The sequence below is a fragment of the Glycine max genome, chromosome 18 (genome assembly GCF_000004515.6).
Source record: "Glycine max cultivar Williams 82 chromosome 18, Glycine_max_v4.0, whole genome shotgun sequence".
Taxonomy (NCBI): Eukaryota; Viridiplantae; Streptophyta; class Magnoliopsida; order Fabales; family Fabaceae; genus Glycine; species Glycine max.
In genome coordinates, this window is record NC_038254.2 from 23,250,232 (window position 1) to 23,268,669 (window position 18,438).

General features: G+C 38.0%; 1 pseudogene; it reads right to left on the bottom strand.

The window, feature by feature from the left end:
• Window positions 1-2,772: 2,772 nt before the first annotated feature.
• On the bottom strand, window positions 2,773-17,325 carry LOC100785225 (uncharacterized; annotated as a pseudogene).
• Between the last annotated feature and the right edge of the window lie 1,113 nt (window positions 17,326-18,438).

The window sequence follows — 18,438 nt, forward strand, 5'->3', positions numbered from 1 at the left end:
AGGAAATGGTCTACACCAAAAAATTGATGTAACAAATGTACTGCATAACATTCTCCTTTTAGGTTAGAAATAGAAAGCAATGCCTTCTAGCGTGTGCAGGCTAGATAGGCCATGCATCATGTGAAACAAAGATGAACCATTAGATATGAAACTTTTTTGAGATTATTATAGGATTGTGTGGATTAAATTTAAAGAAGAAAAAACTGTGTTTTTTCTTTCATTCTCTCACAACTCTATCCCTTTCCCATGAACTAGTGGAGCATGCAAATGGACCTCCTCCAATCATGAACAGTCAAGCTTCATCTCCCGTTCTTTCAAAAAAGCATGATGTGAAGGATGGAGCAGACGTGGTCGTCAGTGCGGCGATGGGTGGCAAACCCGATCTTATCGTCGGACGCAAATCCACACGTGGTCACACTGATTCTGAAAGAGTGTGTCGATCACCACGACTTCAACGAGCACAACGATGTGATAGAGGAGAACATTTCTTGGATTGCAGTTGGTGGTCGGAGAAAGGAACATTGTATTGAGGTTTGGAAGGGAAGAAACATTAGAGAAAGAATTGCGTAGGATGTCGACTATCGAGGTTTTCTGTTTTTATTGCAGTGTGTGTATCTCTATGGTAGACCCCCACTTATCTTAATTGTTAATTATAATAAATTCATATCTAACGGATCACCTTTATTTCGCACGGTGCAGGACTTATCTAGCTTGTGCACACTAGAAGGCATCATAGAAATGGCAAATTTATGTCAGAGGGTCCTATTTAGAAACTATTTACGTAATAGGGTCTGTTTCTAAATATTTAACGGGGGGGGGGGGGGGTCTGTTCTGCATGGAAGCTGCAACTGCGATTGGCGATGAAGGAGGAATTGCCATTGCCGTTGGCGAGAAAAAAGATGACGTGGATGTCCCGCCAATGGTGATGGCGAGCTAGGCTGACGTGGAGCGTCCCGTGGAGCTTACTGCCAATGCGTTTGGCGATATAGCTTGCAGGCTAGGCCACTGTGCAGATCAGAGTCACATGCACGCAGAGATCAGAGGCACAGCTAGGGCAATGGTTTCTCACCACTGGTAATAGCGGGACTCTTGTCCTGAACATTGTTTCCTTCCTTTAAATAGGCAGGTTGTCCCTTTAAAATTTGTAGTGATTCGTGAAGAGAGAAAGAAAGCAAAGAAAGCAGAAAGCCTTTGAAGTTTGTTAATTCCATGTTCAGATTTTATTTATTTGAAGTAACAATTTGTATTGTTGTTTAGTGAATTTTTTACAAGCTTTCCTTCATTCTCTTTCAAGTTAAATTTTTGAATAATTTTTATCATTTACAAATTATTTATTTTGAAGTAATAATTTTTGTGGTTAGAATGAAATTTGAACCTGAAGTTTAAGTGTAGTAATTTTTGGAATTAGATTTTTTATTTTGAAATTATTACTAATAATTATTTATAAGCCTCTTTGTTCATGGTTTTTCTGCCTTAGAAATTTTTACATGTGACCCTTCCCGTTTTTGGAGTTAAAGAATTATTCGTAAATTATTTAATTGGAGTAATAATTTTTTTGTTAGAATGAAGTTTGAATGTGTAGTTTAAGTTTAATAGAGCAAGAAAATAGATTTTTTTATTTTTATCATTCACAAATTATTTATTTTAAGTAATAATATTTTTTGTTACAATAAAATTTTAAGCTGAAGTTTAAGTGTATTAATTTTTGTAATTAGAATTTTTATTTTGAAGTTATTTTTATTACGATTAATTATTTATAAGCTTTTGTTGATGCTTTTTGTGCCTTAAAAATATTAATTAAAAAAACATGTACCAATTTGTGACAAGAAATGAGTATATCGCCAATAGTAGGAGCGAAACGCAAGAAGACACATGCAGGAGAAGGAGAAGATAAAATATTATAGAGGAACTTGGGGAGGAGAGGATAAGAGTATACGCGTTCTATGCAGGATTTTTCTAATGGAGGATTTTTTTTATTGAAGGGGCGCTACAACTGTGCATGTCTCGCCATTAGTAATGGCAATATATGAAAAGCTGCCTCCTCTGCAACCTTCTGCAACCTGCTGCCTCTTCAAGCTGCTGCTGCAAGCCTATGCCCTAGCTGCCTGTGTTGTGCATGTCTCGCCAATGGGAGGGGCAATTCTAGCTCCATGTCACCAGACTCGCCATTGTCAATGGCGGCATCCTCTGCATGCTGGCCACGTCAGCGTGTCTCGCCAACATCAATGGCGACATGTCCATGTAAGCAGCTCCCTCGCTAGTGGCAATGGCGGTTGAGGGTATATCGCCATTGGCAACTGCGGCAAGCTTGTAAAAAATGGACCCCCCTTGTAAATAGTTTTAAAACAGACCCTGATTGGTAAATACTTTCTAAATAGGACCCTTTGACATAAATTTGCCTCATAGAAATATTGTTGTCCCAATTTAAAATAATAAATAGTAAGAGACCCTCATTCCCGGTTTTAACTTATCCTGGTTTTAACCTGTGCAACAAACTAGCCATTTCTGCTATACATGTTTTTTTTTTCTCTTTTTTAATAGAATTACTGCACATCCTTGTAATTTCAACATGAAAACACCACACTAGGGAAATATAGCAAAATAGCATCTTTATCTATCTGATACATACAATAATTTTACAAATCTATTCCATACATTCTATAATGTTACAACATGGACTTCACATTATATAAACTAAAAAAAGAAAAACTATAAATAATTAGAATGTATACATCACAAATCTGAGAACTCAAACTCTTTTATAAGTGTATTTTATCTTTGAATAAAGAGGGTAGCTCCAACTAATCCCAACCATATTGTTAAGCCAACCCAGAAAGCTCGATTTCTCCTTAATCCAATGGGAGGTTTCCATACAAGAAAGTCCCCAAGGTAATCTTTAGATGATGGAAGCTGATTCGTGACTGATCCACTAATTTTTTTATCCTTGTCCTTGTATTTATCACTCCATGTTGCCGCATAGCTACAATTATAACATAATACATACTTGATAAACCATAATTTTAAATATGCAACTACAATATAACAAAAGAAAAATGCATAAGCAGTTATAATGTTCCCCAATACCAATGCCAGTGGCAGTTCCTTTATCTGGAAAACTGAAGCATATAAAGAGATATATTGTGCTTTTCAAGAACCAGAAAGGAATGGAAAAAGATGATACAACTTCAACAAGTTGCAGCAAATTCAATCCTACTTGTTACCCTCTATAAGCCTAAAAGGCACAAGAAAAATTGAAAAGAAAAGGAACTCAGAGAGAGAGAGAGAGAGAGAGAGTTGGGCATCCATAATTGCATTCTTGATTTCTTTGAGAGCAATTAGTTCAATTACTGTACATGTGCTTTATAGCTTTGTCGCTATTTCTTGTCAAGATAATTATTAAATAATAGCATCATTGCATCATTGATATTGTTTGCTAACTATAAAGGGCTATTTAATTAGTCTTCTCTTTAAAATATGCATAGAAAGACTCAAAATCATTTTGATTTAACACCACTAACAACTGAGGTCACCATAGTAAACCACATACAAGAAAAGAATTCTTAACACATTAGGGAAAGCTTCACACCAGGTATAAATGTTATATGGGCAGAGAACAAAGATGAAAATTCAAATTAAGTTTGCTTAAAATATGAAGAGGACATTGTCCTTAAGATAGAAGCTGCAAAAATAATTATTTATAATCCTACAACTGATCTGCAATTCAATTTACAATTTAGCGACCAAATCATTTTGACTGACATATCAATATGTGCCTCCGCACCATAATGGCATAATCCATCGCCTATCATTGGCTTTTGGCTGCCTAAGTGTGCTAATGTCAGAAAAGTAAATTGTGCCACGGCAAAGCCACCACCGAAGCAATAGGATGGCAGAGCCTATGAGATATCACTATGCAGCTTATGCAATGAGTTGGAAGAACTATTCCTGCTCTACAAAGTATCATAACAATCCTCCTCATAAAATCTAGACAAATAATTTCTCACATCCATATAGTGTCATGCATAAATGAAAGTATTTCTCAGTTTGAGCTTTTCCTTACCTTGTGTTTGGATCAGGAATTTTAAAATTTCAAGGAATTTGAAATGTCTAGAATTTGAATTGCTTTGATTTTAATTTTTTTTTCATTTTTCAAATGGATAAATCAATTCAAATTTTTTTCATTTTAAATTCTTTGTTTGGATAGGGCAATTCAATTTTCTACATATGCAAAATTTCAATTTTATATTTTAAATAGATGAAATTTTAATATTAAACCTTATAGAAAATAAACACAATCTAATTTTGAAATATTAATTAAAAAACATTTTCAATTTTTAATAATTTATAAATAAAAAATATTGATAATTTTAACTAGGATTGTTTTGTCTGACCACAGCTAGTGATGTTTTTAAACCGACATCAACCAAGGTTATTTTTTGGTTGACATCAAATAGGGTTTTCTTGTCAAAGTACGCTGGGAATATTTGTCAGCTGACGTCAGTCGGGGCTATTTTTTGGCTAACGTTAGTTGAGTCTATTTTTTAGCCGATGTTGGCTAGATTTTTTTACCAACATCGGCTAGGGTTTCTTTGGCCGACATCGGCTAGGGTCTTTTCAAACGACATTGATCAAGGCTATTTTTAGTCAACATCGGCCTAAATACTCCTAGCAGGCGTTGACAAAAAAATCTACCCAATATCAGCTAAAAAATATCTTGATCGATGCCGACCAATAAAACCTACCCGATGTCGACTGAAAAACATCATTGGTCAACGTTGGCTGAAAAATCTCTAGTCAAAGTTGGCTAAAAATTAGCCCTGACCAATGTCAGACAAAAAACCCTACCCAACATCAGCTATAAAATAGCCTTGGCCGATGTTGGCTAAAAAATAGCTCTGACCAATGTCGACCGAAAAAACTCTACTGGATGTCGACTATAAGAACCTAGTCAATGTCGACTAAAAATAGTCATGCTTGATGTCGGTCAAAAATACCTAGATGGTGTTAGTAGAAAAAACCCTAGCCAACATGATGTAAGCTCCATTTGAGCTTGTAGGCCTAGGATCTTCTTCATCAATGGATTCCTTTGCTTCTTAGAAGATGAATGGCAGCAGAATGGAGAAGGAAGAGAGAGAGGAGACGCCACTTCAAGGAGAAGATGAGTCTAGAAGAAGCTCATCACCATAGGAGGTCATGGATAAGAGCTTGGAGGAAGAATGAGATGAATGAAGGGAGGGGGAGAAAAAAGCACAAAATTTTGTGCTCTAAAAGAGCTCTAAAATCTGAAGTTTAATATTCAAATGATCAAAGTTGAAAAAAATGCACACACATGACCTCTATTTATAGCCTAAGTGTCACACAAAATTGGAGGGAAATTTGAATTTCAATTCAAATTTCACTTGAATTTGAAATTGAATTTGTGGATCCAAAATTTCACTAATTATGATTAGTGAATTTTAGTTATGGTTCAGCCCACTCATCCAAGATCAATTCCAAGATTCTCCACTAAGTATGCTTAGGTGTCATGAGGCATGTAAAGCATGAAGGACATGCACAAAGTGTGACTATATGATGTGGCAATGGGGTGTAGTAAGCAAATGCTCACCTCCCCCTCTAAAATTTAATTGGAATGGGCTTCAACCAATTCAATTAAATTTATTTCCAACTACACACATCAAATATTCACTTAGTTCATGTGAAATTACAAAACTACCCCTAATACAAAAACTAGTTTAGGTGCCCTAAAATACAAGGGCTGAAAAATCCTATATTTCTAGGGTACCCTACCTACATTATAGAGCCCTAAATACAAAGACCAAATATAATGGCATCCTAGTCTAATATGTACAAAGATAATTGGAACCAACGTTGGCCCATGGGCTCAGAAATCTACCCTGAGGTTCATGAGAACCCTAGGGCCTTCTTCGACAGCTCTAGCCCAATCCTCTTGGAGCCTCTTGCTCATGGCTCTAGTGACTGGTCCCTTCCTAGGGAGGATTGCATAACAACATCAACCAAAAAACCTAGCTAATGTGGTTAAGAAATAGCTATGGCTGATGTCAGCCAAAAAACCCTAGTTGATGTCAGCAAAAAAATCCTAACCAACGTCGGCTAAGAAAATCAAGTTGACATCAACCAAAACACCCTAGCTAACATCAACTAAAAAATAACCCTAGCCGATATTGGCTAACAAATAGCTTTGGCTGATGTTGGCTAGAAAAACCTAGCTGACACCGGCTGAAAAACCCTAACATGTATCTACTCAAAAGTTAGTCATGACCAATGTCAGTAGAAAAAATCTAGCCAACATCGGTCAAAAAAATCATTGGTCAACATCAATTGAAAAAACCTAGATGATAACGGCCAAAAAAATCCTCGGCTGACATTAGCAAAAATTTCCCATGACTGACGTCAGTGAGAAAATAATCCTAACCAACATCATCTAAAAAATCTTAGTCGATATCGGCAAAAAATAGTTTTGGTTGACATCATACAAAAAATTTCTGACTGAAAAAATCTCAGCCAACGTCAGTGAAAAACAACTTATGTCGATATCGGCCGTAAAAACTTTGGTCACCCGTAGTTGTGAGTGTTGAGCAAGAAAGAGTCACGAGCAAGAACGTAAGTTAGAGTGAGCATCTCCGAAAAAAGAATTTCAAATTCTATATTTTTTGAGAGAATTTGAAATCCCACTATTTTAGTCAATCAAAATGATTCATAAAAATACCAAAAATTAAATCTTCTTTCAAATATTCTATCCAAACAAGCTATTTTATCACGAATCATTTTAAATTCCTTGAAAAAATGAATTCCCCTGTTAAATTGCTCCATCCAAACACACTATTAGTGTATTTCAATGTAATTCATAGTATCTAAATACTTTTAACAATTATTAACTTGTGTCCAGATCAGAAATAACACAATCCTATACTAAGGCCATTCACAGAGAATAAATAGCATTAATACAGCCATGTGTTGCATCATCAATAATGAAAATTTCTAAAAGTCAACCCAAACTTTTGATAGAAGCAGTATTACTCCTTGTGTTCAAACAAGAGAAATTCTTTCAAAGTCTCAGTGTTAGTTAACTTCATTAAGAGTGTAAAGACACAACCCTTTGAAAATTGTAATTTGCACTAGACTTGGAATGGTTGTACAATCTTTCTAGTGCAGTAGTACTTCAAGTTACCAATCAATCACTTGTTATCACCCACTGAGCTTTTGAACTAGAGTATGCAAAAGTAAGGTTGGGTTTCTATTAATGGTGATTCTAATTAAATGGTTTTTCAATCCCATTTATGCATTTATCACATTTATAATAGATACCATACTTGCAAGAAATCAAAGCATGTTTTGACATGTATTCATATTCAACTGATTTATAACTACGATGTGCTAATCATGCCATAAATATAAATAAGGATTAACAATAAGAACAAAACCAAAAAATTATCATTAATACATAGTTTGAGCATCCCGTCACAAGAATACTGATGGGAACCAAGACCCATTGTTAGATCGAGATGACTGCTCTTCTAGAAACGGGAAACCAAATAACTAGTAATTTGGTCCTCGGACTTTTTTTTTGTTTGATCCTATATTTTATTTCATTTTAGTCCTTTAATTTTTTTTTCTATTAGGTCCAATTAAGTCAATTGTGGAGGGGTTTGACCACCAAAAATCATGATTTTTTTGTCAATTGTGATGGTTTTTACTGCCACATTTGATAAATAGGACCATACTGAAACCAAAACAAGAGATAAAAGATCAAAATGAAACACAAAAAAGTTATAGAACTAATCCAAACAAAAAAAAAGTTAGAGAACCAAAGTACTACTTGATGTAAGCTCCATTGGAGCTTGTAGGCCTAGGATCTTCTTCATCTATGGATTCCTTTGCTTCTTGGAAGATGAATGGCAGCGAAATGGAGAAGGAAGAGAGAGAAGAGACGCCACTTCAAGGAGAAGATGAGTCTAGAAGAAGCTCACCACCATAGGAGGCCATGGATAAGAGCTTGGAGGAAGAAGGAGATGAATGAAGGGAGAGGAAGAGAAGAGCACGAAATTTTGTGCTCCAAATGAGCTTTGAAATCTGAAGTTTAATATTCAAATGATCAAAGTTTTAAAAAATGCACACACATGACCTCTATTTATAGCCCAAGTGTCACACAAAATTGGAGGGAAATTCAAATTTCACTTGAATTTGAAATTGAATTTGTGGAGCCAAACTTTGGAGCCAAAATTTCACTAATTATGATTAGTGAATTTTAGTTATGGTTCAGCCCACTAATCCAAGATCAATTCCAAGATTCTCCACTAAGTGTGCTTAGGTGTCATGAGGCATGAAAAGCATGAAGGACATGCACAAAGTGTGACTATATGATGTGGCAATGGGGTGCAGTAAGCAAATGCTCACCTCCCCCTCTAAAATTTAATTGGATTAGGCTTCTACCAATTCAATTAAATTTATTTCCAACCACACACATCAAATATACACTTAGTGCATGTGAAATTACAAAACTACCCCTAATACAAAAACTAGTCTAGGTGCCCTAAAATACAAGGGCTGAAAAAATATTATAATTCTAGGGTACCCTACCTACATTATGGAGCGCTAAATACAAGACCCAAAATTAATGAAACCTTAATCTAATATGTACAAAGATAAGTGGGCTCATACTTAGCCCATGGGCCCGAAATCTACCCTAAGGCTCATGAGAACCTTAGGGCCTTCTCTTGCATCTTTGGCCCAATCTTCTTGGAGTCTTCTATTCAATGCCCTTGGGGGGGTAGGATTGCATCACTACTTTTGCTGGTAAAGAACTCATATGTGGATGAGCCTGAGTTAGGGACAGCAACTACTATTGGGTAATCAATGCTCACACAAACAAAGTTACCCATACTCACAAAAGATCGTGAGAACACAACAAACATTACACCGTAGAAAAAATAATAACAAACACAAGAATTTAACGTGGTGTGGCACCTCTTGCCTACATCCACGAAATCGTCTCAAAAGTATTTCCCTATCACAAAAATGATTACAAGATTGTAACCCACCCTAAATAGCATATCACTCTACAAACTCGAGTACCACACTCAATGGTTACAAGAAATGATAACACTCACACAAAGACACTTTTCTATCAACAAAGTGAAGTTGTTTCACAATCTCTCTTCTCACACACTCTCTCTTCATTAGTCTCTTCTCCACTAATTCTCTTCTTTATTTATAGTGAAGATTTCCACCAATTATAATAAATAAATTATCTTGGAAGTTGAAACAATACAACTTCCAATGCATCCATTCAAATAAGTTTCATCTAGTAAAATGCAATCTTTCACTTTGCATTTAAACCACCTAAACCTTAGTGATAAAAATTCAATTCCCACTATGCATTAAATGCACCTTATCTTTTGGCTTGGAACTCTACAACTACTATTATATTTGAAGTATGTTGAATTTGTATACAACATTAACAAACCAATCCTTTTCTCACTAGGTGGGGTCGGTACATGGATCAAATATCTGGCATAATGTTCTATTGTAATTTCAAAATCATGTCATCAACCTGCCCATGTTGTGCTTTGCTGCAATCTTTAACATGTTATATCCCAAGTCCTAAGTAAAAGGTGAAGTTTATGTTAGACAATTGATAACCAATGTAAAGCTTTCTTGAATCTTTACGACATGGATCAATGAGGAGATTCTGTGTATTTTTTATAAATTAATAATCATTCACTAATTTATAAATTGGTGTTATACCATATTGGTCTTACCTGCCAGATTGAGAGGAGATTTTTTAGGCCAACGGAGTAGATATCCATCCATGATTGAGTGACAGAACATATGGATTTCTTGGAGGAAAGGCTTAAAGGGTCGGAGGCCAGAATCGAGGCTAGCATGGAAGAAAATATTGGATGGAAGTTATTGTGATTGAGAGGCATTTAAATGAAATGAGAAAGGTTTTGAGAAAATGTTTGGAGGAAGAATATGAAAGTTTCACTACTTGAAGAAAGGATCTAAGCAGTGGCTTCCACATGTCTAGGTGCAATTGGCAGAAAAGCTAGTTGTAGTTGTGCAACTGCATAAGTAGTGGGATGAAAAAGTCTAAGCGCAATCATGCAAAACTCTTAAATCTTACCAGAAGACAAGCACATCTATTCAGTACAAGACAAAAGAATCCCATAGATGAGAAATGAGAATAATGCACAAAGTCAGTTACTATGCAACAAATAGAAAGAAAAATGAGCAGCAACAACATTATCATACAAGAGAGGCTAAACAAAGGCTTGAGCGAGGCTAATTTTCAAATACAACAATGCATTCACCTGTCATAAGTAAAGCCAATCAAGGGTATAGTGATGTGATCCTTACTAGGAGCAGATCGCTTGGTACAGGTCACAGAATTTGGAGGATGCCACTTCCAGAGAGGGAAGATAAGTCAGGATAGACGCCACAAGGATTACCATGATAAGTCTGAGATTGGTTTAACAAGGAACCCAGAGAGAAGCTCTCACAAAATATTCTCAAAATGCCAAAAAGTCCTTCTACTAAAAACGAGTTCAATACATATAGTGTATCTGAGGTGCAGCTGAAAAGGAACCAATTTTATTTAATTAAAATGACAATAAAAAAATAGAAATAGAAAAAATTATTTGGCATGGGCCTTCAAATTAGTTTGGGCCTTCAACAACAATTAAGATTCTTGGTAGTGTCTCTGGGCCTTCATCCTTCTTCACTTGGGCCTTGGTAAGGATGTTTGATACCATTTGTTGGAGGGTATCCTCTGACTGTTTGGTCCTACTCCTGGTTATAGGTCCCTGTATTTGGGCAGTTTTAGGATTTTCATCATATAGTCACCATCTCCTCATGCGATATCTTGAGCTATGGTGCTTGTAAAATGTAACGAAGCTCTGCAACTTGGCATCGAATGCTAACACTTGGGTGCGTCTTTTCTATTTGCTGGTATAGAGCAATGCAACCTGCATGGCAGTTATGGGCCTCATAAGCCATAGCCAGTCATATTTGTATCTAAAATTCACAACTTTTTAAAAATTAATTTACCTCCTCGTTCCACAATCAGACAAAAATTCTTGTTTGGGCAAGAAAGAACCAACCTCACCACCAAATAATGTAGGCCTGGGTATGATAGTGAGTGCAACTTCAAGAAATTCAATGGCATGTCCATAGGAGCCCTTCCCATAGGCCTTCTAACCCAAATCAAACATCAACTAAGTAGTGGCCCTCTTCTCTGCCTGTTCCTTAGCCTCCTGATTGATCCACCAAACCAACAAGCAACATGTCGTCAACAAACAATTTCCATTTCAACATAAACCCTATGCAATAATTGTTACCCTAAGTTAAAAGAACAAAACCTGGACCAAATTAATTAATTGAGTATTTTTTATGCTATTCTCCAATCTGAATTGGAGTTTCATTTATTGCATGTTTGCATAACCATTTCCATAAGAGAAATCACATCAATTCTATGTAAAAATGTGGAAGCTTAGTACTTGTTTGATTTCACGTTAAAATACCAATTTATGTGGTTTTTGATAAATTTTCATGTTTTGGGTTCCATTGAGGAATTGATTCTAAGCTAAAACAACTTTGAGTAGCTTAAGTATTGGATAAAATATTTTATAATGTATCTCACCACTAAATGCTTCTATAATTAAAACACCCAAATGTAAATCATATCACTTCAAAATCAATTTTAACCAAAGTCAATTTTGTAAAATCAATTTCATTCAAAATTAATTTTGATAATACTTGTCGCAACCTACCCTTCGGTGGGAGGGCGACGCAGAGGCTCACGGGTGCGTCTTCCAAGAAAGGAAAATGCGCGGAGTCGCCACCAACGTTTATTCGAGGAAAACATCAGAAAAACCGGAAAGGTGTGGTCTACGAACTTTAACTGTGAAAGGTTCAGGAGTTGTTTTTACGCACGGGGAAGGTATTAGCACCCCATGCGTCCGTCACAAGGGACGACAGCCTTCAATCAAGTGTGCAAATATGACTTCAAAATTATGTATTTTTCCCTTTTTTATGTTTTCATGCTTTTTATGGGCTTTTTTGTATTTTATTATCTTTTTGTGGTCGACAAGGGTATTTTCCTCGCTCCTACGTATCCTCAATTGCGATGAGGAAATTAAACCTACGTAGTTCTTTCAGAACTAAACGTTGGTTAAGTTGTTTTGATCTTTTTCCGCAAGATCAATTTTAACCGCACAAAAGTCGTTTAAGGCATTGGACCATTAAACGATCTTTTGATTCTTTTGAAAGGAGAGAAACGTTAAGGCGTTGGACCATTAACGATCTCTTGGTTTTGAAAGGAGAGAAACATTAAGGCGTTGGACCATTAACGATCTCTTGGTTTTTGAAAGGAGAGGAACGTTAAGGCGTTGGACCAATAATGATCTCTTGGGGTGCTCCACAAAAACGCTACGTATCCTCAATTGCGATGAGTAAATCAGACCTACGTACTTCTTGCAAAAGCAGTAAAGTTACGTCTTGATTTTATGCTTTTGAATGGTCCATGTTAACCGATAAAAGCAAAGAAAACCGTTTAAGGCGTTGGACCTTAAAACGGTTTTTAGTGATTTTCGCGGACAAAGCTTGATTTATGAGTTGATTTTAGCATTAGCTTCACTTTGGTTATTAGTCAATTCATACAAGGAAACTTTCAAAGAAAAATGTCCGATTGATTTTTTTGATTTATTTTATTATTATTTTTTTTTCAAGATATTTTGATTATTTTATTATTATTTTTCTTTTTTTGGTTTAACCGAGGTTACAGTGTGAACGATCGGTAAAATTTTGCTTTAACAGTGATTAAACAAGATTATAACGCAAATGATCGGTTAAAATTCATTTTATCATTTATTAGGCGAGATAACAGCTTAAATGATCGGTTAAAGCACGTTAAAAACAGAAGAAAAGAAAACTGAAAGTAAGCGAAATGAAAGTGAAAGTACACAAAACAAGTAGGGACCACTAAGGGTGCATAGAATGAATTGAAAGATTCGATTTCGGGAACTTACCGGTTGAAGACCGAAGTACGACGAAGAACGAACGAAGAACGGTGAAGAACGATGAAGAATTTCCACAGAATCGCTTATGGAAACGTCTCAAAAGCGTTACAGAAGCACCTCAGCTTGGATTTTCTTCACGAAAACACATTTTTTCACCCAAAACAGCCGAAATGCATAGCCAAGGGGTCCAGAATATTTTGAAACAGCCCCGCTCCCCTATTTATAGGGAAAAAGGGAGGTGCTTGCCGCCCAGAGGCTTCTTGAGGAAGATTTCTAAGCACACCCCAATTACTAAGTTCACCCGCCTTTTCGAACTTTACGAAAAAGTTACGGAAGCCTTACGGAAGTGTTTCGGATTTGATTTTCAACTTTTTTTCTCTTCCCTTTCACCAATGTTAAGCGAAATATGCTTACCCAAGGTTTTCGGAAATTTTACAGAAGCAGTACAGAAGCCCGGGAACCATTTTTCAACATTGAGGAGCTTGCCACCCAGTTTCTTCCTCTTTAAGCAACCCAACTTCCAAAATTTTCTGGAAGGGCCTAGATTCGAATTGCTATTAACACCCCTATCTTGATAAGTTCACCCCCCTATTTTTGTGTTTTTGGTTGTTTTCTTTTCGAAATCTCACGAAACTTTACGGATTCCACTGCGATGAGTGTTAAGCCTTCTGAAGCGATCAACAATATTCCTCGGATGAAATTAGAGTGTAATAGTTTATTTACACACACCCCACTTTGCTAAATACACTCTCGTTTTCGTGTTTTTGACCGGTTTCTTCCTGAAACATCTCAGAACTTTACGGATTCCACAACGATGGGTGTTAAACATTTTGAGGTTGCCAAACAAAGGTCACATGCCGATAAACAATGGTCCCCAGACGAAATTAGGATATGACAGTTGCCCCTCTTTACTTACCTTTTATTGGAGATAAAAGGAAAGTAAAGATAAGACACTAATTTCGTTCGAGTTGAATCTTTACCCGACTGGCCACTAGCACAAATCCAAGCAGTAAAACCCGTGAAGGCATGAAGATATTGAAATTCCTTCTTTTCTCATTTAATTTATTTTCATTTTCATTTTCACTCTCCCCTTTTTTTTAAAAAAAAAGCGTACAAAAGAAGGACGTCGAGTCATACAAAGCACAGGGAAAAAGGATATTGAAGTTTTTAAGGTGAAGACATTGTCGTCTTCGAAATGAAAATGAAGACATTGTTGCCTTTTGAAGGCATGCAATGGATGAAGACATTGTCGTCTTCGACATGTAGATGAGGACATTGACGCCTTTGAAGGCATGCAATGACTGAAGACATTGTCGTCTTCGAAATGTAAATGAGGGTCATTGTCGCCTTTGAAGGCATGCAATGACTGAAGACATTTTTTTCTTCGAAATGTGTGCGAATTACTGTATAGGGTGTCTCCACATGCTACCTGACTTCTCATAGGTCGGGGTAGCAAAACTGTGTGTGTACAAATAACCACATGGGGTATTTTCGCCTGCCACCTGACTTCACAGGTCAGGATTAACAAAAGTGTGTTTGTACGGATAACCACTTGGGGTATTTTCGCCTGCCACCTGACTTCACGGGTTGGGATTAACAGAAGTTGTCTTTGTACGGATAACCACTCGGGTATCTCCGCCTGCCACCTGACTTCACGGGTCAGGATTAACAGAAGTTGTCTTTGTATAGATAACCACTCGGGTATCACCGCCTGCCACCTGACTTCATGGGTCAGGGTAATAAAAGTGTGAGACTAAAAAAAGTCTCGGCCGGAAGATGCTGACATCTCCAGGAAAGGTGCAGATGATGACGTTAGTCACTGCATGCTATCAGGCTTTGAGTCTTACGGATAGCAAATGAGACTTTTTTGCAGTCTCGGTCGGAAGACGCTGACATCTCTAGAGAAGGTGCAGATGACGACGTTAGTCACTACATGCTATCAGGCTTTGAGTCTTACAGATAGCAAATGAGACTTTTTCGCAGTCTTGGCCGGAAGATGCTGACATCTCCGGGGAAGGTGCAGATGACGACGTTAGTCACTGCATGCTATCGGGCTTTGAGTCTTACGGATAGCAAATGAGACTTTTTCGCAGTCTTGGCCGGAAGATGCTGACATCTCCGAGGAAGGTGCAGATGACGATGTTAGTCATTGCGTGTCAACGGGCTCACTTGCCTCTAACTAACAAAAGGTGCGGATAACCATAAGGTATCTCCGCATGTCATCAGACTTGTCGTCTCTGGATGACAAAGGTGCGAATAACCGTAAGGTGTCTCCGCATGCTATCGGACTCACTGGTCATGATAGCAAAAAGTGTGCACGGATAACCATCGGGTGTCTCCGCGTGCCACCGGACTCATAGGTCACGATAGCAAAAGGTGGGGTGGTCAACAAAAGTGGGGCTTTTGCTCCTACGTATCCTCAATTTGTGATGAGGAACTCAGACCTACGTAATTCTTAAGAAAGCGGTGTAAGACTAAAATAGTCTCTACCAGAAGATGCTGACATCTCCAGAAAGGGTGCAGATGACCACATTGGTCTCTGCTTGTCAATTGGACTTGGGGTCTCCGAATGAGGAGGTGCGGATAACCGTAAGGTGTCTCCGCATGCTACCGGACTCTTGGGTCACTGGATAGCAAAAGGTGGGGTGGTCGACAAAAGCGGGGCTTTTGCTCCTACGTATCCTCAATTTGTGATGAGGAACTTAGACCTACGTAGTTCTTGCCTTTTTTGTGTGAGACTAAAATAGCCTCGATGTTCTTTCACTAAAATGCGAACATGCTTTAGTAAAGAAACAAAACCCCCCAATTGATCAGAGCAACACATAATTTTTGGTGAAAAACAACGTGTCTATTGGGGAAGGAGAGTATGCTGATGAAATTTTCTCATAACCACAAAATGAGATTTTGGATGTTAGCGTTTCATTTCTAAACGACCATTTAGAGGAAACACTGGGCCCAACAAAATAGAAGAAAATCACTCAAAGTGTATCAATCTCACACAGGTAAGTGTTTTATCCTAATTCCGAACCATAGATATGTCATGACTTGATTTTGCAAATCATTTCCTATCAAATCAAAGATTACATGTGTGATCATGGATCAATAGGACTTTTTTGGGAATGGTGTTTTTTTTTGTGGGAAATTTGGATTCGAGTGTTTTGGCATTCCCTTTTTCTGTTTTTGTTTAGTGCGGGACGAGAAAATCGCCAGCGCACAGGATTTTGGTTGGCAATCAAAGGGAAAGGACCACTTCAAGTTGTGGTTTCCTTTCTTTCCTTATTTGATTGTGACTATTCTGTATTATTTGGATATTTGTCTGGTCCGAAGACCCTTCTATATATTTCTTTTGTTTTCTTCTAATCATTGATTGGGAACTTTATTTTTTTTCTTTGTTTTCTTCCGATCTTTGATCAGGAACTTTCTTTTTTTTCTTTTGTTTTCTTCCGATCTTTGATCATGAACTTTACTCCTTTTTTTCTTTTGTTTTCTTCTGATCCTTGATCGGGAACTTTCTTTTTCTTTTGTTCTCTTCCTATCTTTGATCGGGAACTTTCTTTTCCTTTGTTTTTTTGTATTTGAAACGTGTTAGCAGCTCAACAGTGAGTGACCCTTCTTTCTTAAGAGACCCCATTGTTCCTTCTTCCGAGGGCAAGGATGGAAATTCTCATCCTGGGTCAAGGTTTATGGTGATTTGAGGTCTTGGCTCAAAAGGCTTGCAGAACAGCCGGACGTGACGTTTGTCAGGGTGTTGGTTTGGCCAGCGGTTCAGGGATAAAGGAATGTCCCAGATTATTTCCATGACACACATGCTACAATGATGATTAGGAAATTTTATGCAAAACTAGTCATGCATGCACCCATGTGGACACTCAAGCATCAAGTTTTTATGGTCATGTGACACTAGGGCTCAGGATTCATTTTCCTTATTTAAGTCAACCCAGTGTTTCCAACACATGTTCTTTTATCAATTCATGCATTCATCCAAGTCCATTTTGGGTGTTCGGGAAAATTTTCACAGCATTCACCCTTCAGGTGTATACACATTTTTTCAACAAAACCCTTTGTGTTTTGATCGGTGAATCTTTTTCAAAGAAAGAGCTAGAGTTCATTTCTTTTCAAGAGCGTCTTGGCTTTTTAGTCAAAAAAAAAATTGTTCTTGTTTGTTTTTTTTGTTTTGGCCATTTTCAAAAGATTAAAAACAGATCGTAACCTGGACACGGTTGATACCCGAGATTACATTTTATTGAAAAAAGGAATGTGAACGAAAGTACACCAAACTTACACACATTTTTGCATTTTGGACAAATCATCGTAAAGTAAGTACGACCATATGCCAAAAGCGGTAAATTACTCACAATGCGACATATAACTGCATGTTCAGTTCAATCACAATGGACATAATAATTGGAAGCAGATAATGTCAAATCACAAGGGAAATAACAGAATAAGAAAATAACTGAAAGTAGTAATGAAGGATAAATCACAAGTTTGGCGATCCCGGTCGTATGGCTCCGCCTCTTCCAAGGAAATTCTGAAATTCATCATCCCTCAGCTGCCTCTGTCTCTGTCTGAGGAATGACCATCCCTCGATGGCCTCGAAACGCAACTGATGTTCCACGCTCTGGAATCGGTGTTTGTCAAAGCCTGTGTCGGCTTGCGGGGCCGCACTAGAACCCTCTTCAATGGTGCCCTTCCTGGATTGCTTTGCAGGGAGCTTCTTCATAACCAATTCTAGGTTGCCTCCGAGTAGCGCTTCTTTAACCTCTTGAGCCGGACGCGTGATGACTTGTCGGTCACGGGCCTAGTACTTTTGCTTACCTTTGGCTTTGGACTTGGTCGCTCGCTGGTCGGCCACGTGTCATAGGCAACGCTCCAGCCTTTGTAGATGAGATGAGGGGCTCTGGAGGTGGCGGCGGTGCGTCTATTGCCCGTTGTTGGCCATCCCCAGGCTGCTGTGGTGTCTCGCCCTGCGCCTGCCTGGGGGGCGCAGTACTTCTTGATGAAAGCCCGGTTAATAGGGGGCATGATGACTTTGTTGGGGGCGACGAGCACTCTGTAGAATTGACAAAGGCCCGTAATCAGAGTTGGAAACCCCAGGACCCTGTTGGACTTCTCCAGGTCCATTGGGTGCCTTGCAGGCGTGATCCCTACAAACAATAGATGACATCAGAAATTAGTTGAGCGATGTGCATACTTACCTATGTCACGATGGCGTGACCTTGCTGGGGGGGACGGGCACCCGGTAGGACTGACAAAGGCCCATAACCAAAGCTGGAAACCCCAGGGCCCTGTTCGACTTCTCCGGGTCCACTGGGTGTCTTGTGGGCGTGATCCCTGCAAATAGTGGATGTCATAAAAAATTAATTGAGCCACGTGCATACTAACCTATGTCATGACGGCA